Source organism: Mobula birostris, chromosome 21 (genome assembly GCF_030028105.1).
Source record: "Mobula birostris isolate sMobBir1 chromosome 21, sMobBir1.hap1, whole genome shotgun sequence".
Taxonomy (NCBI): Eukaryota; Metazoa; Chordata; class Chondrichthyes; order Myliobatiformes; family Myliobatidae; genus Mobula; species Mobula birostris.
Window position 1 is genome coordinate 37,399,406 of NC_092390.1, and position 23,236 is coordinate 37,422,641.

The 23,236-nt window shown below is 40.9% G+C and overlaps 1 protein-coding gene and 1 long non-coding RNA gene across 8 annotated transcripts in view; one reads left to right on the top strand and one right to left on the bottom strand.

Moving 5' to 3' along the window:
* The window catches only part of LOC140185733 (uncharacterized), a 52,042-nt gene extending 32,318 nt beyond the window's left edge, over window positions 1-19,724 (top strand). The window contains exon 3 of the long non-coding RNA XR_011882710.1: window positions 19,695-19,724. This is a non-coding gene — a long non-coding RNA (uncharacterized lncRNA). The remainder of the gene's footprint in view (window positions 1-19,694) is intronic.
* Window positions 1-23,236, bottom strand: part of plce1 (phospholipase C, epsilon 1) — a 479,606-nt gene that overhangs the window by 306,141 nt on the left and 150,229 nt on the right. The gene's annotated exons all lie outside the window — the stretch shown is intronic.

A 23,236-nucleotide genomic window follows, 5' to 3' on the forward strand; every position in this document is an offset into this window, starting at 1 on the left:
CCAGGGCTCCCACTGATTCAGCGATATCGGTGTGTTGCAATGATTTTATATGCTCATATGGAGAAAATATGCACTGTCTGTTTAATATCCAAACATTACTTAAAATGTTATGATGCTATTGACTTATAAGTGACTTATATAACCATATAACAATTACAGCACGGAAACAGGCCATCTCGGCCCTTCTAGTCTGTGCCGAACGCTACTCTCACCTAGTTCCCCCGACCTGCACTCAGCCCATAACCCTCCATTCCTTTCCTGTCCATATACCTATCCAATTTTTCTTTAAATGATAATACCGAACCTGCCTCTACCACTTCTACTGGCAGTTCATTCAACACTTACTTCAAGCTCCCCTGTCCTCCCCTGATAATTGATTTATCACTATATTCATGCGAGGAAAATATGCGCTGTGCGTTTAATATTAAATTCTTTAGATAAACTCTTTTAGAAACGAAATTGAGTGTATTAGCCACCTATCACCTATATTCCGGTCGTGATTAACACCCCCACCCCCCACCGGAACAGAATCGCCGAAAACAATTTGTAGGGGAAAAAATCTGCAGTACACGCATGAGCACTGGTGCCTGCGCAAGGCTACATGGTCATTGTAGTCTTTCTCGGGGTAAACACAATGTATTTGACTGCTATTCTTGTCCGTTGGCAACCCTACCCACCACCACCCCCCCCCCGCCCCGGTCAGCCAGCCGCAAGAATATTGTCAATATTAAACCGGTCCGCAGTGCAAAAATGTTGGGGACCCCTGGCCTACAACCCAATACTCTGAGCACCAAAATTTCCAATTTCAAATATCTTCTACCTCATTTTTTTCACATTCCCAACAATCTTCTCATGATCTCTCTCCCTTTGACCACCTTTCCCATCCTTCTCCCTCTCCATCACTTGGTTCCATGTGCACATCATCACTCACAACCCGCCCTTCATTTCGGTGCACGTATAAATGACCAGCTCTGGTCTCCCAACCCGCACCCCCCCCCCCCACTGCCTCACTGCACTTTAATATACTGGTCATCTTTCCTCTTTCTCATCTAATTCTGATGCAGGGAACATCAACAGATCCCCTTTGCCTCCATGGATGCTATCTGACCAACTGAGCTCTTCCAGCACTTTATTTCTTGTCTCTTCAATTTCTGTACTATTCAAAACCTCACTGATCTCGTACTTCAATGTATAAAGCAACTGAATATCCACAGAGACCGGATTACAGGTAGTCAAATTAGTGAAGATCGACTGTACTATGAATCTATCAAAACTGACCAAAGCAATTATATCATTCCAGCAGTCCCTCAAATAAGGCCTCCCTAAGGCAATGGACAATCTCAGAGAGACTTCCTCTTAGCAATAATGTCCATAGTAATTACCTTGTTAATTGCTTGTTGTACTTACATGTTTACATGCAGAGCCTCAGGAATCAACATTAGATCACATTTACTAATTTCTTTCAATTAAGGAGGTATTCTTTGCATTGTAGTCTATCAAGTTAAAAACTTAACATTTTCCCTAACAACTCCTTACCAACTCTTTGAAACTATATTCCTTTGCGGGATCTTTGCATCCTCATCAGTTTACTTACCCACATCCCACTCCTGCTTCCCCCCAAAAGGCTTGTTTTAATAACAAATATATTACATTCTGTCCTCTCATTTTTAGTTACTATAAATTGTGAATAGCTGAGGGCCCAGAACAGATCCCTGCAGCAGCCCACTAGTAGCTGTTTCATGAGCTGAAAATGCTCCTTTGGTTCTTACTGTGTTTTCTGTACTTGGTCAACTTCTCTATTCAAGCTACATCCAATGTTCACTCTAATCCTGCAGTCCTGTATTTTGTGCAATGAACTGGCATATGGTACCTGATGAAAAGCCTTTGCTTTATCTTCTGTTTCTCCATTATCTACCTTATTAATTACATCCTCAGAAAACTCTTTATTAAGTTTGTCAAACGTAATTTGTCCTCCTTGAAGCAGTGCAGACTCTGCCTAATCATAACACGATTTTCTAGATATTGGGTTACCATGTTTCTAATAATGGATTCCAAGACTTTGCTAACAATAGATGTCATCTATCTGGCTTAGGGTTACCTTTCTTTTCTCACTCTCCTCTATTTGCAAATTGGCCTTACATTTGTTATTTTTCAATCTGTTGGGACATATCCAGAATGTAGGGAATTTAGTAAGGTGATTACTGAAGCATCTTGTTCTTTCTGCAGCCACTTCTTTTAAAACACTGGAATACTGTACATATTCGAAGCATGAGTTCAGCTTTTGTCCTAATTTCACTGTTCCTTTCTCATTTAATGACACTAATTAAATAAATCCTTCACCATCTTTAGATTCTTGAATCTCATTCCTTTCTGCTCTGAGGATGCCCATTTACAGAAGTCAGCTTCACATTATTAATTTCATTCCACGTGACCTTGAGAAATGACCAACAGAACTGGCTGCTACAAAGGCTTAATATCCAGCAACTCTAGTAATACTGAAGCTCTTGTTCCCAAATTTGCTGCAACTCCAGTAAAGATGTTCAATGAGGCTACACCTACCCGACAATGTGGAAAGTTGCCAAAATATGCCCTTTCTGAGAATGGAGAATGAATTTAATCTATCTGCTCTAAGTCAGCTATATGAGCATATTGATGTTCAACTCTGGCTGCAGCAAGACCACCTATAGGATTGGACTTCATATTATATGATGCAGACATAGAAAGAACCAAATTCTACAGGTGAGACCAGAATGACTGCCATGGAATTCAAAACAGCATTTGACCCAGAGAGGCATCAATTAGTCCTGATAATACTAAAACCAGTCAGAATCAAATGGAAAGCTCTTCATTGGCTGGAGTTATCTAGCAATGAAGGAAGATGCCTGTAAATCTGTCAACTTAGTTATCTGAGAGTACTTTGTTTCAGGCCCACCTCAGAGCAGTATCCTAAGCTCAATCATCACCAGTTATTTCATTGATGGCCTATTTACCATTATAAGGGAGAAGTGAGGATCTTTGCTAATAGTTGTAAGATGTTCAATTCAACACTCTAGTCCTGAGGTGATGGAGCAGTCTGCACTGGGTGAATTGAGATCCAGATAATATTGCTAAGTGCAAGTTAGATCTGTGCCAAGAACAACCAGGCAAATATCATCTCCTTCAAGAAAGCTGAGCTATTTTCCTTTGATATTCAACATCGTTTCTATTGACAGATCCTACATCACCAATATCCTGGGCATCACCATCCACTGTGTGTCAAAGGGTTATTGTGACGCGTCTCGTGTGGTAGTGCAGTGGGTAGTGATTGTCGCTCTCACTTTCAGCTTCCACCGCTGGCTAGCAGTCTCGCAAAAAGGAGAGCTGAATGCAATTCCTGACCAGAACATAGCCTCTCCAACAGCAAGCCTCATGTAGTGCCTCCTCATTGAAACTGAACACCTTTTAGATCCAGGCTGAACTACAGAGGAAGGTGGGGGGGGGGGGTGGTCTGGCCACTGCACGCATATCACTCAGGCCCACCAGCGTGTGGACATGCCATGATGCTCGTGAACCAGTTCCCCAGCTATGGGTAAATAGCCTCAGTACCTTGTGGGCAGCCTCGGGAGAAACAAAGACTACAAGAGTAAACCTGGACAGAAACTCCAGAGTGGAAGCCTGAAGATGGATGGACATCACTGAACATTCTTGCAGCCACTCCAACAGCCAAGCTGGTGCCAAACATATTCCTTCATAAGCTTTTCTTTGGACTACACTGGTGAGGCCAAGAAAGGCAATCTCGACCACTGGGCATTCCAGAATCTCCACACCTTCCATCCAGGCTTTCCATTGTCCTTTGAGACAGATGGATGCCATCACCCTCATCACCATCCATTAGAAACAGAGCAGGATCAGCCACATAAGTACTTTGGCTACAAGAGCAAATCAGGTGATGGGTATCAATTAACAAAACAACACACTCATAACAACACTCCATTGTGTAAACGGCAGAGCATTAAAGGTTTTGGTTGCCTGATAAACTAATTCTATTCATATAAAACATGATTGTTAGCACATACAGTAATATGAGTTATCTATAATAATTCTATTTTAGGAACTGTTTACTCTAAGAAATTCAGTACATTCTCACTGACTAACATGTTAATTGAAGGGACCCCCAATCCAGATGAACATAGAATAGTACAGCACAGTACAGGCCCTTCGGCCCACATTGTTGTGCTGACCCTCAATCCCTGCCTCTCATATAAGCCCCCACCTTAAATTCCTCCATATACCTGTCTAGTAGTCTTTTAAATTTCACTAGTATATCTGCCTCCACCACTGACTCAGGCAGTGTATTCCAAGCGCCAACCACTCTCTGAGTAAAAAAACCTTCTTCTAATATCCCCCTTGAACTTCCCACCCCTTACCTTAAAGCCATGTCCTCTTGTATTGAGCAGTGGTGCCCTGGGGAAGAGGTGCTGCCTATCCACTCTGTCTATTCCTCTTAATATCTTGTGTACCTCTACCATGTCTCCTCTCATTCTCCTTCTCTCCAAAGAGTAAAGCCCTAGCTTCCTTAATCTCTGATCATAATGCATACTCTCTAAACCAGGCAGCATCCTGGTAAATCTCCTCTGTACCCTTTCCAATGCTTCCACATCCTTCCTATAGTGAGGCGACCAGAACTGGACGCAGTACTCCAAGTGTGGCCTAACCAGAGTTTTACAGAGCTGCATCATTACCTTGCAACTCTTAAACTCTATGCCTCGATTTATGAAAGCTAATACCTCGTAAGGTTTCTTAACTACCCTATCTACCTGTGAGGCAACTTTCAGGGACCTATGGACATGTACCCCCAGATCCCTCTGCTCCTCCACACTACCAAGTATCCTGCCATTTACTTAGTACTCTGCCTTGGAGTTTGTCCTTCTGAAGTGTACCACCTCACACTTCTCCGGGTTGAACTCCATCTGCCACTTCTCAGCCCACTTCTGCAACCTATCAATGTCTCTCTGCGATCTTCGACCATCCTCTACATTATCTACAACACCACCAACCTTTGTGTCATCTGCAAACTTGCCAACCCATCCTTCTACCCCAACATCCAGGTCGTTAATAAAAATCACACAAAGTAGAGGTCCCAAAACCGATCCTTGTGGGACACCACTAGTCACAACCCTCCAATCCGTATATCCCTCCACCACGACCCTCTGCCTTCTGCAGGCAAGCCAATTCTGAATCCACCCGGCCAAACTTCCCTGGATCCCATGCCTTCTGACTTTCTGAGTAAGCCTACTGTGTGGAATGAAAGGTCTCAACCCAAAACATTGGCTATTCCTCTCTCTCCATGGATGCTGCCTGACCTGCTACGTTTTAGTAACTAATATTCCTTCTTTGTGATTCATGTTCTCACCAACCCCTATTGTTCCTCACAAACATGAATTGGTAAACTCAATCACTATATGAGAGAATCCATTCTATCATATTTCCTACCCACTGGTTTGGGTTCACCTTCTAACAAATGCAGGGGATTTCTACACCAGGATTATTTATATCCACTCTGCAATTTTAACATGAATGTTCATAAATGAGTAATTAATTTTAAAATGGTAAAGTAAAACTGATATCTCATTTTAACAAGATTCATCATCATCATCATTACGTGCCATGTTGTATGATGTGGGCGATCATGGTCTTCTAACCATGATTGTTCCAGGCAAAATTTTCCCCAGCAGTGGTTTGCAATTGCAGTGTCTTTTCAAGACAGGTAACCCCAGCCATTATCAGTACTCTTCTGAGATCATCTGCCTGGTGTCAGTGGTCACATAACCAGGATTTGTGATAAAAGTACAAGATTAAAGTACTAATTTAATTAATTAATTAATTAATAAGCTAATATACAGCATAATGTTTTGTGAGGTAGAAATGACTGATTTCACCTAGAAACCAATTTGGAGTAGAAAGTTGGTCTCTGGTCCTTGCCATAAATGTGCATAAGAAATCCCCCCCCCCCCCACTAAAAGAATTATCCTTACAAAATACTTCTGGCAAAATAGCCAGGAGTGTTTGATTTCTTTCATGAAAATGATATCAAATACTGATGTGTGTATAAACAGAGAGAGCTTTGCAAACTTTTTTGAAAGAAAGAACCGTTTGGAGGATCTGGTACCAAATAGCATTTTCAGAAACACAACTGAATTCATTTATGGGTAACATGAAGAATATATTTTATCCATTTACGACAATGCAATTCTGCTAAACTAAAAACAGAACTACTGCAGAAGCTTAGTATCACAATTGCAATTTTTCGCAGTAATTTAATCAAAAGAAACTATGTCTAAAAATTGCAATTAAGCAAAAGAGATTACCCGTAAAAATAATTGGCAGCTTCAATCACTGCGGTATCAGATAATTATGCTACTCAAGAAAATTCACCAGAGGAAAAATACTTTGCATTCAATGTGACCACTGGCGTAAAGTCAACTTGGTGAACACTGCTTGAAAAATACAGACACTGCAGACATCAGTTATAAATAAGACTGATTTCTAATCTGTATCACTAATGCATTAACAAAATTGAAGATTGGGAATCATGAGGCTTTTGTTCTTGGCAAATATGTTTCATTCAGAAAACTAGACTTACTCCCATCTTATCACTTTAAGTTTTAACTGATTCAATTAGTAGAAACTATTTAGAATATCTACATGCAACACAAAAGCATTGCCAACATCTTATGTTTTTATACAGACCAAAAGTATAATTTTTAGCAATAGCTGATTCTCTTAAAACTATGATTACCTGGACCGCTTCATCCCTTGTGTTTCATTAAAGAGTTGCCTATGCTGTATTATACTCCAAAAATTATTTTACATCCTGTACCTTCTTGTACATGTTTTGCTGTAGTACAAGAGAAAGCAAGCAAGCGCAGCATATCTCTGACTGAAAACATCTGCAAACAATCAACTACAGCTGAGCTGTCCAAACAGCCCTCCTCCATTCCCTCCAATAATTAAACTATTTGCTTTTAGATTTTATATGGAAAAATAACTTTTAATAAGCCATAAACAAAATAAATTTTTGAATACATCACAAACAGGTCTTTCCAAACACAATATTTAAAAACAAAGGGAAGCTTACAACCACAAAATTAAATAATAGAAGTTCCAAGTATACATCCTAAGACAATGGGCCTTTCACGTAACCTTTATGGTGAAGGTTCAGGACCATAATTGTATATCCATGAGAAACAATTCAGAAAGCATTCCACCAGATAAGTGGGAATGAGGGATGCAGAGAGTGGTGAGAAATAAAGTTAAACTTTTTGATTTGGAAGGACTTTTGTGTATAAGCTCAAGTCCAACTTTACGAACTGTAGCAGCTTTTCCAACTGAACTGAGAGAGAGGTCAGTGCATCAGTTTGCTCCTGAACTTATTCCATCTGGAACATTGACAGAAGAAGAAATAAAACACAGAAATTGAAAAGAATATTCAGAGTTGGTTGGGAGGATGTGGCAGGGGTGGGGAAATAGGTGTGTAGGTGGGAGGAAATTGGAAACAGAAGACATTAAAATATTAGAACCTTTTAAAAATACTCAGTTACTTGCTTTTCACCAGTAAATACAGCGATGAAATGACTATTTATATTCAAGTAGATAATTACTTAATTAATATTTTTGAGTCAAAGAACTAATATGTTTTCTGCAGCCTATCTAGGCAGGAATATGAATTTGGATACAGTACAGCAAGACAATGCAGCCCCATCATGATATCTGTTTTCAGGAGGAACTTTTCCTGCAGCAATATATTAAAGTTACGGTGCTAAAATCCCTTAAGTAAAGAGTGAACTGTTTTTCTGAACATGTCATCCTGTTCTTTACCTAACTGTACTAGTAGTCTTCTGATACCCCCCAGTCACTGATTAGCCCACAGTTTACAAGCTTATTCTGAACACTGTACAAATTCCAAACTTATACAGGCACATCCAGATCAGATTAGTCAGTATATTACGACCAGTTAGAGAAAAGAAAGGACATCTCGTAGTCCTTCGCAACCTATGAATTACTTTGAAGTGCAGGCAATGTTATGAAGACTAACAGAACAGCAGATTTACTCATTGTAAGGCCTCCAAAACAAAACACAAGATCAATGCTCAGTTGTCAGTTTTGGTGATGTTGGCTGAGGCAGAAATGTTGGCTAGGACAAAGAGAGAACTCCTTGTTCTTCAGAGCTTTGGAATCTTATACATTTAGTGAAGAGACTGGCTTTGAGATCTAATCAGTTCAGTTAGGCTTTCAATTTTTAAATATAAATGAAAAAGATAACAGCTTCCTCAGATAAGTAATCTGAAAGCATAACTGTGTCTTCTTCATCCAGACACCAGAGTTCTAATAGAGATGAATTTTAAACAAATAAATCACTCTATAGAACAAAGCATGTTGTTATCATTGTAAGCCCACACTTAAAAAATATTGAAACTGTCTAAGACAGCGGTTCACAACCTTTTTTATGTCATGGATCAATTCCGTTAAGCAAGGAGTCGGTGGACTCCAGGTTGGGAAACGCTGATCTAAGAGAACTACAATCAAATGCCTGAATGGAGGTCTTACTCTTTCCTCCCATAGAATCACTGAGTCTTTTTTCACCTCCAAACTCTCCTTCTAGCCTGCTATAAGTTTACAATAAGTTTACACAATAAAGAATTCAAAATATGCAGCAAATGAGTAGTGTGAACTAGGAGAACGATGATCTAGTGTTTTCCTAGCATATATGATAAATAAACTTTTCTTGGGCTTCCAGCCGGGTACAGGTATCGATCATAACTGACGTTTCGATGAGAAACTCTGCCATCTTCATCACGCATCATCACTGATAGAGATGACAGAGTTTGTCTTCGAAACGTCGGTTACAATCAATACATGTACTCGGCTGGAAGCCTGAGAAGAGTTTATTCACTATGCAGGAGGTTTTAAAAAAAGAGCGATCTCACTAAAAAGCTTACTATCATTAATATCCTAAATGAGTTGCATCCCTTCCAATCTGAGAAATTAAATGCTGAGAACACCATTGTATAATCCATGTAAACCATATTGATTTGAAATTAGAGAGCTTGTACAACAAGTCAGAACACATGCATCTACAGGTTTCCCCCGCCATCCGAAGGTAGAGCATTCCTATGAAATGGTTCGTAAGCTGGAATGTCGTAAAGTGAAGAAGCAATTACCATTTATTTATATGGGAAAAATTTGTGAACGTTCGCAGACCCAAAAATAACCTACCAAATCATGCCAAATAACACATAAAACCTAAAATAACAGTAACATATAGTAAAAGCAGGAATGATATGATAAATACACAGCCTATATAAAGTAGAAATACTTTTCCACAATCATTGTCTGAACTGTTCTCCGTAGCAAAAATCTCATGCAAGCGCTGTCGGCAAAAACACGGCACAAGCACTCTCCAGTAACCTTTAAGCTATGAAGCTGTCAAATCATACCAAATAACATGTAAAAATGCACAGCCAATATAAAGTAGAAATAATGTATGTACAGTGTAGTATCACTTACCGGAATTGGGACAGTGCCGAGCACACTGATGATGGTGTGTTAGACTGAGTCGTCGGAGGCTGGGGTGGTGCAGTGGTGCAGTGGCCCCCACCCTCCGGGCAGCGACCCGATACCAATCCGTGAAGCATGCAGCGGTCCAGCGATGCCCGGGATGCACCTAACACATCTTTAAGAAAAAAGCCGAAATAAACAAGCTAATTAATTAGGTGCCACCCGGCACGTAAATGTCGGCCCAGATCAGAGGCGATGCAATCGGCGATTGCCTCTGATCTAGGCCGACATTTATGTGTCAGGCGGCACCTAATTAATTAGCTTGTTTATTTCAGCTTTTTTTCTTAAAGATGTGCTGGGTGCCTCCCGGCTACCGCTGCATTCTCCGCGGATCGGTATCTGTCCGCGGCCCGGGGTTTGGAGTGGTGGGACACTGGGATGTCATCTCATCATCGCCTGTTTCCATGAGGGCAGGCAGCTCACCTTCTCCTATGTCTGCCTGCCTCGATGTCGAAGGTCAAGGGTCGTCATCTGCTGTGGCTGATGTGGAAGGTTTGCTTGACTGCTGAGCCTCACGCATTTTTCTATCATACAGTTCTTTGTAAGCACTCAAACCATCCTGCAAATATGCCCGAAACCGACGTACCCTTTCAAAATGAACGTCATACTTTATCATTGCAGCGAAAAACTCATGCAGTTGCTTCACGTTCAGTTCCTGGACGACTTCACTTTCGGTCCATTCACTACTGCATTCGGTTTCAATTGTTATCCTTTCCTCTTCCAATTGCAACAGCTCTTCATCTATCAGTTCTTGGTCATGGGCTTGCAAAACCTCTTCAACATCATCTTCGTCAACTTCCACAAGCCAAACTCACTTTGTCCTTACTTCGTTCACCACGATCAAAACACTTAATTATGTCTAGTTTTACGCTAAGTGTAACACCCTTACAAGCTCTTTCAGGCTTTTCCGATACCTTAGAACTCATCTTGCTAACGGCTGCTCACAGGCATGTGTTTAAACAATGCCAGCTAGAATGCCGTTCCGAATCCGTGGGGAGAGCGGCTGCTCGGGGCGCGCGCTGCCTTTTATGGCGCGCTGCCTTTTTTTCGCATGCTGCTTTTTTTCGTAACAGTGAAAACACCTTCTGTTAGCGAAAACAGGTAACTAATGTAGGTCTTTCATAACAGTGAGGTTTCGTAAAGCGAACGTTTGAAGAGTGGGGGACACCTGTACTTCACCATATAACAAAAACTGTATCTCCTATTTGAAGTGTTGACAGCTGGCAGTATCTGGATACAAATAAATATTAATTTAATTATGCAGAAGAGTTAACCAAGGAAGATAAATTGTTCTCTGGATTCTGAAATGTGTCCAATGTTACAGAGGACATTTGCCCATGGTGCTCTGATTTGGTCTAAAAATTATACTGCACTCTTCGCAGATTCTCCTTAGTTGCACTCAGTAGCCACTTTATGAGACACATTTGCTCATTAATGCAAACATCTATTCAGCCAATCACATGGCAACACCTCAAAGTATAAGACTTACTAATCAGCAGTCTCTTTTACCTATCCGAGAAGCCAGTTAGGCTGATACTTGGCACTGTTGTTCACATCAACAATAAGAATTCCCAGCAGCGGGAAAATTCCTCATGGGTAGAAATAAACTAAATAAAATCATGACCGCATTCCAAAGTGGTCATAAATCTGATCTGAATAGGTACAATTTTCTACCTTAATCAAGTAAAATTTGCAGGTCTTACTGTGACGGACAATGAAGACAGAACAAGAATGCTTCACAAGTGTGTCAACAGTGTCTTGCTGGTTTTATCTGTGAATTTTTAAAGAGAGTCTGGTTGAGAGATTTCTCCGGCAGCTTTGACCTCATGTTCAGTTTTTGGAGATGAAAGAGGGAACCACTGAATTTGTGGCATTATTTTGCGTATCCTCGACTAAATTCCCTCATGAAATGACAAGGACACAAGATGAGAACAAGGCACGGCTTTGTATCACATCATTCAAAATTTTGAATACGTCAGAAATGAAGCCACTGGAAAGCACCTGGCCAGATGTGGTTGTGCAATGGACATGTGATTTACATGCATCATTACCTTGCAAGTTGCACACAATTCTATTCTGTATTCTAAGCAACTTTTCTGGATTTGCCTCAGAGCAAAATTCAATGGCCACAGTGCTCAGACTTGGTCTAAAAATTATACTCCACTTATAGCAGATTTTCATTAGCCACACTCAGTGGCTACTTGGCACACCTGCTCATTAATGCAAATATCTAATCAGCCAATCATGTAGCAGCAATTCAATGCATAAAAGCATGCAGACATGGTCAAGAGGTTCAGTTGGTGTTCAGACCAAATACCCAGAATGGGGAAGAAGTGACTACGTGATTTTGCTTATGGAATGACTGTTGATGCCAGACAGGGTGGTTTGTGCATCTCAGAAACTGCTGATCTCCTGGAATTTTCATGCACAGCAGTCTCTAGAGTTTAGAGAGAATGATGCAAAAAGCAAAAAAACATCCAGAGAGTGGCAGTTCTGTGGGCGAAAATCCTTTGTCAATGAGAAAGCTCAGAGGAGAATGGCCAGACTGGTTCAAGCTGACAGGGAGGCGACAGTAACTCAAATAACCATGCATTATAACAGTGGTGTACAGAACGGCATCTCTGAATGCACGACATATTGAAGTGGATAGGCTACAGTAGCAGACGACCATGAACTTACAGAAATACACTTAAAGGCCACTTTATTAGGTACCTCATGTACCTAATAAAGTGGCTACTGAGTGAATGTTTGCAATGAGCCCGTTCGGTAGAATGAGGGGGAGAATTTTAATTCCTGTACAGAGATATAAATTCTAAGTGCACTTTGCTGCTTTTGGTGCTGAAAGGTGAAATTAGCATCCTTGAAATCTTCTGGATTGATTCTTCCTCTAAAATTTGCTTCAAGGTGCTATAGAAAACCTTGTCAGCCTATACAGCTGCTGATTTGGTCAACACTTAGCCATAACTCTATAGTTTATTATACTACTAACATTTTTGCATTGAGACAATTACGGTTCCAACAAATAGAGTAACAAAGATACGGATTGCACAATTTAATTCAAAAGTAAAGGAAGTGTGCTTTTGGAAAAATGGGCAAAATTAGATTTATTGTCTGGAATAGGGAGTGGTTGAAATGTGATGTTATTACATGTACAAAACTGATGAAATAGGATTGACAGATGTGCACAGTGAACCCATCCTATATTTTGAAATAAACTAGACAAGTTGGGCCGGTGAAGACATGTCTAAATGAATAAATGGCAAATTTAAAACAGATATCAGTAAGACTAATTTAAATGCCAATAAATAATTGGAATTATTTCCTATTTCCTAAGGAGACTGAGGTCCTTTAACATCTGTCGGATGATACTGAGGATGTTCTACGAGTCTGTGGTGGCCAGTGCTATCATGTTTGCTGTTGTGTGCTGGGGCAGCAGGCTGAGGGTAGCAGGCACCAACAGAATCAACAAACTCATTTGTAAGGCCAGTGATGTTGTGGGGATGGAACTGGACTCTCTCACGGTGGTGTCTGAAAAGAGGATGCTGTCCAAGTTGCATGCCATCTTGGACAATGTCTCCCATCCACTACATAATATACTGGTTGGGAACAGGAGTACATTCAGCCAGAGACTCATTCCACTGAGATGCAACACAGAGCATCATAGGAAGTCATTCCTGCCTGTGGCCATCAAACTTTACAACTCCTCCCTTGGAGGGTCAGACACCCTGAGCCAATAGGCTGGTCCAGGACATTTCCTGGCATAATTTACATATTACTATTTAATTATTTATGGTTTTATTACTATTTAATTATTTATGGTGCAATTGTAACGAAAACCAATTTCCCTCGGAATCAATAAAGTATGACTATGACTATGAACTGTGGCTGGAGGAACAGAGTCAAATCTTAGCTGTGTTCAAGGCAGCTCAAAATTTTTAATGTGAATTGACTGGACACAGCCCAGTCCGTCACAGGGCAAGCTCTCCCCACCATCTACAAGGAGCACTTCCATAAGAACGCAGCACCAATCATCAAGGACTCCTACTATCCAGGTCATGCTCTCTTCTCTCTTCTACCATCAGGAATGAAATACAGGATGCTTAGGTTCCATACCACAGGTTCAGGAGCAGTTATTACCCTTCAACAATCAGGCTCCGGACCAGGGGGATAACATCACTCACCTCAACTCTGAACTGATTCCACAACCTATTGACTCGCTTTCAGGGACTCCACAACTCATGTTTCTGATATCATTCATTTAGTTATTTATTTCATATTTCTGTCCTTGCATGGCTTGTCTTCTTTTGTGCTTTGGTTGTTTGCCATTTATGTGTGCAGCTTTTCATTGATTCTGTTCTATTTCTTTGGTCTCCTGTGAATGCCTGCAAGAAGATGAATTTCTGGGCAGTATATGGTGACATACATGCGTTGATAATAAATTTACTTTGAACTTTGATTTGCTCACAAAATTAGGATTGCAGTCAGCCACAATCTTATAAAATGGCAGAGCAGGTTTGAGGGGCCAGATAACCTCCTTTTGCTCCTAATTCATAGGTCTAGATGACTGGTAATTGCTAAATAAAAACTAGGTGCTGCTTTTTCTTCCCCGAAAGAGAGGTAGTCAAAATACCTTCAGATTCCTGCCAAGGTCAGGCCTGGTGAAAGAAACATTCAAACGTGAATGTCCACAGGAAGAGATGAGAGCACAGAACAGATTAACACACAGTGACGGATAGAAATGACTGATAGACTATCTGATAGAATCACTGCTTACTTTTAGAGAGGCTTAGAAATGTTAGAGAAATGGAGATAAACTATAAGTCCTGATGCAATATCAAAATATTAGTAGATATTACAATTGTTATAATCTGTGTAAAACTAAAATGCTGGAAACACTCACCAGGTCAGGCTGCATTAGAGGACAGAGAAACAGAGATAATGTTTCACATCAAGGAGTCTTGAGAATAAACATACAAGTTTTCTGATGAAGGAACTTGATCTGCAAGGTTGGTTCTCTCTCCCTCTCCACAGAATGCTGCCTGATTTGCTGAGTGCTTCAAATATGTTGCAGATTTTGAGCATCTGCAATTTTTTGCTTCAACAAACATCTTGCAACGAAAAATATTGTGCATCTGGACTTTTCAAGAATCGACTTTTTAAGACAGCTCCTGTAAATTTCCATTAACAGTAAGTTGCCAACAATTAACTTATTTTGGAGGTTGCAGTGATTCAATTAAACTTACCCCAATTATTTCCTTTGGTACTGATACAGATGAATATCTAGGTTGTTTACTTGCTGAAAGCAGGTCTGATTGAAGAAACTTGGAATAACAGGAAGTTTCATGTAAACGATCAGCTGAAGCAAAAGGTTATGAAGTCCCTTCAACAATGGGACACATTTTTCGTGATGGTCTATCCGGCAGTTAAATACACGGCTACAGCCAGGCACTGATGCAATTAGATACACGGCCGGAATAGAGTATCAGTGCAATAAGGGTGTACAATGGGAGCCAGACACCAGTGGCTAGTTGTGTGACTGTAGCCAGGGATCAACAGTGTAGCCAGAGACATGGACTGGGGTTGTAGTGAGATAAAAGGCTGGAAACAGGGTCTGTTAGGCATACAGCTGGATTGAGACTCAGGGACGCAGTCAGGTGTGCAGGCAGAACCTGGGACTGGGAATACTATCCACAACACAGCTAGACCCAGGAGCTCATCAATAGGACACGGTCAGAAAGTTGGGAAAAGGGGAATGTTCAGAAGTCAGGACAGAGGCAATGAACATGGGTTCCCGAGCTTGATCCCACTTATGAAAGCTCAAATCCGAATATGGCTACCAGACCTACACTGGCACCCACTGGTGTGAGAGCTTGAATATCTATGTAGCTACTGGTTTCCAGCCTCCGGGGGCCCCCTTGCGTCTGAATCAATTACTTGCTATGTGCAGACCACATGATAGCTGGTGTGAAACAGTTACACCACATTAAAACACATCATGCACTATGAAGTTTGGATCCTGGCATGTCAGAAGATGCATTGCAGACAGCCCCATCAGGGCCCAAACCTGAATTGTAGTTCACTGTCATGGGTCAGGAATCCAGAAGCTTAGACATGGGCACTGTCACACTCAACAAACTATCCCCCCCCCGCCCCCTCCCAATTCCACCCAGCTGCTACCCCCTTCCTTTCCAGTCCAGATGAAGCATCTAGGCCTGAAACATAAACTGTGATTCATTTCCATAGATACTACCTGCCCTGCTGAGCTCCCCCAGCATTTTGCGTGAGTTACTCTGGATTTCCAGCATCTGCAGAATCTCCTTGTGTTTAGGGCTTGTAAATTGTGTTTGTGTTGTGATGTCGGTGGTATTAGCTTGCCTTTCTGTTTCGAATAGGCTAACTGTTTCCATTATATTGGTGCTAATGCTGGATCTTTCCCAAAGCTAAACGAGTGTGACGGCAGCTCACTGAATGCTGGCAGCAGCAGGCGGGACTGTGCCATAGCAAAGCTGTTTGTTCGAGGCTGTCTGCAGTGGCCAGTCCCGGGTGACAGAAAAGCTGTTTTAATTGGGCTCTTGTTGCATGCTTTACATTCCTTGGGATGCCCTATCTGCAGAAATTAAGTGCATGTAATGTCTGTTTGGCGAATCACATTCACATCTCACACAATCTTGTGCATATCTCTAATATATAACCTTGCTTAGCTCCATCATGGTGTCCTGAAAATATTATCAGTCAGGTGATCAAAACATTGCAGGTGCTGGTAATACGAATTAAACTTATAACCAGTAGATTTCTGTGATCATAAACGTGAGAAGTTCTGCTGGCGCTGGAAATCCACAGCAACACACACAAAATGCTGGAGGAACTCAGCAGGTCAGGCAGCATCTATGGAAATGAATCAATGGTGGGGGGGAAGGGGGTGATAGCTCAAGCTAGATGAGGGGGAAGATAGACTGGTGGAGGGGCGGATGAGGTGAGGTGATAGGTGGAAAAGGTGAAGGGCTGACGAAGAGTGGATCATGGGAGAAAGGAAACAAGGAGTGGCTCCAGGGGGAGGTGATAGGCAGGCGAGGAGAAGCGACAGTGTAAAAGGGGAGCCAGAATGGGGCAGGATAAAGAGAGAAGAGGGAGGGAGGAGAAATTGCCAAAAGTTACAGAAATCGACATCAGGTTGGAGGCTACGCAGGCAGAACATAAGGTGGTGTTCCTCCAACCTGAGTGTAGCTTCATCATGTAACAGAAGAATTTGCTAAGTGCCTTTACTATTGCAAAAAGATTTCAAGCAGATTTCATTTAAATCGTTATGAAACAAAATGTGACACTGAGCAGAATGATGCATCATCTTTTAAGAGGCATGAAGGCAGCAGAAAGGGTCGAGAAGTGGTGAAGCTTTGGAAGGGGATTCTAGAACTTACAGTGTTAGTAGCTGAAGGCATGGCCACCAGTAATGGAGCAAGTAAAACTGATGAATGATCAAGATGCTGGAATTAAGAGAATAGGGCCTGAGGAACTTGCAGAGATACAGGGATTTGAAGGCATGGAATTTGGGGGGATTTGAAAGAAGGGATGAAAATTTTAGAACCCTGACACAACTGGGAGTCAAAATCAAAGTCAGAGCTAAAATAAATTTACTATCAAAGTACATATATTTTACCATATACTAACTTGAGATTTATTTTCTTGTAGCTATTTACAAAGATTGACAAACAAACAATGTGCAAAGGGAATCAAATTGTGGAAATAAAAAAATATATAATACTGAGAACATGGGTTGTAGAGGACTTGAAAAAGGGCGTGTAGGTTGTGAAATCAGTTCAGTGTAGTGAATGAAATTAACCATTCTGGGTCAGGAGCCTGATGGCTGTAGGGCAGACGAGTTGCTACATATGATGATTGAATAGGGCATACTGTAAAATGTTGTTTAGGCAGGAAGAGTTGCAGCTAAACTCACATTCACAGAGAAAGATAATCAGGGAAGTTAGCCGTAAATGCATTTGTAGAATCAAGTCAAATTATGAATGATGGTCTCAGCACTGAGTGCAGTTTGATGATATTGTGGAGACAGAAATGGAAAGCAAAAGGGGTGGAATAGATGTATAGTCTGAAGCTCATTGTGAGGTCACCACATGTGCAGACAATCTGACTCCGTTTAAGACACAATCCAGAAAGGGCCACGTAAATTGTTTAAGACCAAATTTGATGGGATGGAAGTTAACAATGAGGCAAGATGAGTAGTTTCAGCCACCTTATCGAAGAAATGATGTGCTGCAGTTGGAGAGGGTACAGAGAAGATACGCAAGAATGATCCCAGGAATGAAAGGGTTAACACAGGAGGAGCATTTGATAGCTCTGGGCCTGTACTCACTGGAGTTTAGAAGAATGACAGGGGTTCTCGTTGAAACCTTTCGCATATTGAAAGGCCTAGATAGAGTGGACGTGGGGAGGTTGTTTCCTACAGTGAGGGAGCCTAGAACCAGAGGGCACAGCCTCAGAAGAAAAGGTTTCAACATTTAATAAATATGAATGGAAAAAATATAAACTGACATTTATAGGTTTGCAATTTGTTACATTCGTTTTTCATTGAAATCAAGCTTATTCACTGAAAAGCACTTTTTTGTTTGTAAAGTTTAGGTTATAGAGATGGCACAGATGTTAGCACTCTCACTCCTGAGTCAGATGTTCTGGGTCCATGTCCCACTTTGAAACTTAAATACTGTACAAACAATCCAGCTGACACTTGGGTACAATTTTGTCAGAGGTTATTTGATGAGAGAATAAAACACCCACCTTCTGCACTCATGCAGGTTCAGAAGATCCCATGGCACAATTTCAAATCTAGCACCTCTGCAGAAATGTAATACATTCAAAATCTGATTAGCAAATCACATTCGCATCTTAGCAATATTATGTGTCTTTTCCATGAATAGCCTTACTTGGCTACATAATGGTGCCCTAAGAAGGGATTTGCTCCCAGATAGCTTGGTTAAACCATAGCTCTCAACCTTATTTAATGATATTTTCTGAAATTACCACTGTAGTACTTAGGAGAGGTTGCTGTGAACAAAATGCACACTGCATTTCCCATATTAAAATAGTGCTACTTCAAAAGTACATTTGTTGGCTGTAAAGTGCTTTAGGATGCCCTGCAAGAATTCAAGGCAGTACAAAGAAATTGCTAGTAAATGAGATTAGTTATAGATGTATTTAATGGTTGGCAATAGAAACGGTGAGACAAATGGTCAGTTTCTGCACAGTATGTCACTATGACGCTCTGGTTGTCCTCTTATTGCTGATCAGGTAGAATGTTGATTAATAAATGATTGGGTCTGCCTGAATCAACTATATTAATGGAAGTAGTTATGAGAAAGTGTGCCACAGTATTGAAGTGGAGAAGAAACAGTCGTGAGATTGTATGCCAGAGTACTGAAGTGGAGGGTGGATTTTAAACTATTGCTTTGCATGTGTCTTTAAATATCAAAGAAAAGTGACTGCACGTGGAAGAGGTATCATAGATATATAGTGGGTTCTGGTTAATTGGGACACATCGGGACCAGTACATTTTGGCCCAATTAAGTGGCTGCCACAATTAGCCCAATTTTCACAGAAATAGCTAAAAAAAAGGTATAAAAAAGACTAACTTCTGTTTAATTGCATTAAAATGAATACAGAACAAATTAGCAGGCCAGGCAGCATCTCTAGGGAGAGGTACAGTCGACGTTTCAGGCCGAGACCCTTCGTCAGGACTAACTGAAGGAAGAGTTAGTAACTATCATTCTCCTATCATTTTGGATCTCCCCCTCCCCCTCCCACTTTCAAATCTCTTACTAACTCTTCCTTCAGTTAGTCCTGACGAAGGGTCTCGGCCTGAAACGTCGACTGTACCTCTTCCTAGAGATGCTGCCTGGCCTGCTGCGTTCACCAGCAACTTTGATGTGTGTTGCTTAAATTTCCAGCATCTGCAGAATTCCTGTTGTTTACAGAACAAATTAGAATGCTACTGATGCCTCTACACTATCATAAAACTGGGTATTAGTTCTTAATAGTTATTGATAGAGGAATTCATCCAGTTTACACTACTGTGTTCTTCTGATTGATAGTAAATGAAATCAGCTCCGGCAGACAGGGCAATTGAGATCTACTGTGAGGTCCAACGACCAGGAACATGGTTCTGCATCACTCCATGGACAGCAAAGGGCATGATGAGGAACAGGAGAAGTCATGGAGCCCTAGTCATCCACCGTATCCAAGGCAGACCCCCAGTTGCGACGGCTACACGTACCACTGGACCCGGACTTTCGAGGTCGTGAGAGTAGAACTGCTCCAGAGCAACAGCTTCTTCACTTGAAAGCACTCCTGCACAGGTTTTCCTGACATTGTTGGATATGACTTTCAACCACCATCTTCTTCTTCATGTGCCTTGTGCGTTACATGCTTGGGTGATCATGGCTTTCCACATCGAACGATCCCATGCAGTGTCAATGATATCTCGCACACTTAGATCTGTTAGCTCTTTCACCCACCGTCAAATGAATAAAATCAGCACAGACACCTCTTGTAGATAATGAATTGCCTTCATACAGCACTTGCGATGATGGCACCCTCCAAATCTTCATTTTCCTTATAACATTCAAGATGATGGTCAAAACCTTCAAATTCTCCATAGTTCCTAACTAGCTGAAGTAGTTAAATCGTTTCATTTTCACTCCCAGCATTGCTGGCATCTCCAAGCCTGACTGCTTGATCCCCTGTGAGCAAAGCAGTTCCGAATTGTCTTATTGCTTTTTTCTTGCCAGTGATCAGTGATAAAAATCACTGCTTTGTGAACATAAACACACACAATTGACGCTATTTAAAAACTATTCGCTCTAAGTATGGTGTAATGTCTAACGGCCACACAAGCGCATGAGACTGGCGCTAGATACGAATTGTTCAGCAAGAATCTCCCGTAGCAATTAAATGTCAGAGTGTCCCAAATAAATGTAGGGGATCCTGACGAGTTTCTCGATTGTCTTTTGTTCTTTACAGGCTGTCCCGATTAACCAGAATGCACTGTACATCTTTTCACAAGCAGCCCGGTTTGAAGTACACACTTGTGGATTTATACAGCCTGGTAGCTTCAAGCCAGGGGCTGCAGAATGCTAATCTGAGTTCAGATGAGTTTAATCACAATAAACACTACTAGATTATTTGAATCTCAAGACTGAGTTACCACTTAAAATTTCTTTCTCACTAACCACATGGTTTTCATTTCTTGCATTGATTTTACTCAGTTTGAGCTTGTTTGTTGCAATGACTCTTTACCACAACCCTGCACCACCCCCCGCCGCCAACTCCACCCCACCCCACATCCAGCACCCCATATGACCACCAGCTATAGCTGGGCATTTCTCTGACCTGGTGTCACTGGCAGATCTGCCCTGTGGAGTTGCATTGTTTCCTCAAACCCGATGCTTTTAAAATTTCCCAGAACATCACTGAATTACCAAGCTGATTGATTCCAGCTGCCATTATCTAAACCTATCCAGCTGTGGGGAAAAACTAACAGAACCATAAGCAAAATATCACCATTCAAATCAATGTTTTCTCTTTGCCTGGGAATTACTGCCATCAGTTACAAACAGAGCTACAAAACAACTGTTGTAAATTATCACTATTACCTTTTCCTTTGCCTATGGTTTACATTGTTAATCCTGCAAATGTGAACTCTAGCCTCAGTTCAATTGTAGAATTTTGATCAAAAAGCAATTATAAACACTAAATTCTGCAGAAGGAGGTTTCTTAGTAAGGTAGAACAGACATCAATGTACTACAAGCTTTTGTTTGTATTAGCCAGTTTTAATTCTACGAAGTCCAAGTCACATTTCTAATGAAGTAAAAATGATTGCTTTGACCAGCTGCAGTACATTCAACCAAAGGAAGGTCTAGCACCATCTTGAGATCGGACAGACGGCTGCTTGAGTGGAATGCTCAGAGCACCCAGCTTCGCTAAACTTGCATTCGCACCTTACAACTCCGTTGATTTTGAGCTGGAAGATTAACCTGAATCTGAACCAAAATCAAAACGCCCACTTCAATGAGAGGCTGATCTTAAATAGTTATGAGTGGCGTCCAAACATACAAAATAAACATTGAGAACTTAGATTTATTTTTTTTTAAAGCACTATAATCTGAATGTTTAAAACAATCAGAACTGCACTGGTAATCAGAATTACATGAGTGTACTAAAATTTAAATGCTTAACAAATATTTGACACAGTTTGATCTCAAACAACAAATTATTTCCAGGCAGAAAGTTAAAGGTTTCTCTCTACAGTTTGCTAAGCAAGCCTTATTGTTTGTCAAAGCCTGTAATGTTGGCTGCAGGCATTTTAATAACTTTTTTAAAAAAAAATAAACTGTAATACAAATGTCTTAAATGTTGGCTCTAAATGAGTAACTATTCTATCCAATTGCAAACATGCCTCATGAAACTATTAAAAGAGTTGAATCAGTTTGAACTTTAGAAAATGAAACTTTCTGGGGTAGAGGCTTAGTTTAGCACACACTCTTCATGTGCATGCTGAAATGCTCTACAAAAAGGCATCCCTGATTTATTCGAGAAACAACAGTTGCTGACACCTGTTGCTTACCTGTCAGTCCATTCTGGTGGTTGGATACTTCCACTAGAGTCAATCGTCTGGAGATTAAGAGGGCTCGCAGATATTTGAGAGCTGTAGTCCACTGCACGAATACATTTATTTTACTCTCCCAGCAGAGGCAGTGGTAGCAGCCTGGAGGGAAGTGAACGCCTTGCCAAGATTTAATCCCATACTGAATTTCACACAGCACCGCCTCACCTCTTAAGTCACTCCAGAATAAAAATACATTTCTCGTACTGGTTAGTAGAGACAATGTAATAGAAATGTGCAGAAAACAAGAAAATCTGGAAACCATCAATTCACTGATGCCCAGCATCATTTCTTCAATTTGCATTAAATTTAATGCACTTTCACAAACATAAATCAGTCTTGTCTATGCAGCAGCGATTATTAACATTATATATTCATACCTTAAAAGGTCGTCAGCACCACCGTTCAGCCAAACCACAATCACAGTCATATGAATATGGACAACTCCAGACTGAAGGGAGCACAAGAGATTCTCAGCAAAACAATAGAAATATTTGCAAACACTGACTGGTGATGTACTCAGTTTACTCAAAGACATATTGAGCTAGCTATAACAATGCAAGACCATGTGACTGGCAAAATGTTAATTGTAGAAAAGTAAACAGGGATTAGAGAAAGATAAGGAACCTAGTGTCCTCAGGTCTGGAGCAGCCCTTTTCACCTAGAAAACAAAAATATTCATTGTTCAGGCATCAAGTCTTATTTACAGATTGCCATTCCACAAAAGATTATGTGGGGTATTGAGCACTCTATTAACCATGGCTCAAATTAGCACTGGTCTGCTTGGCAGAGAACAGAAATAAGAGCTGATTTGAAAGCTGATTCATATTCATCATCCTGCAACTCCAGTGGATTCCAGTTAATTGGGACACATCGAGACCAGCACATTTTGGCCTAATTAAGCGGCTGCCCCAATGAACCAAAGTTTCATGGAAATAGTTAAAAAGTATATAAAAGACAAAACTGCTGTT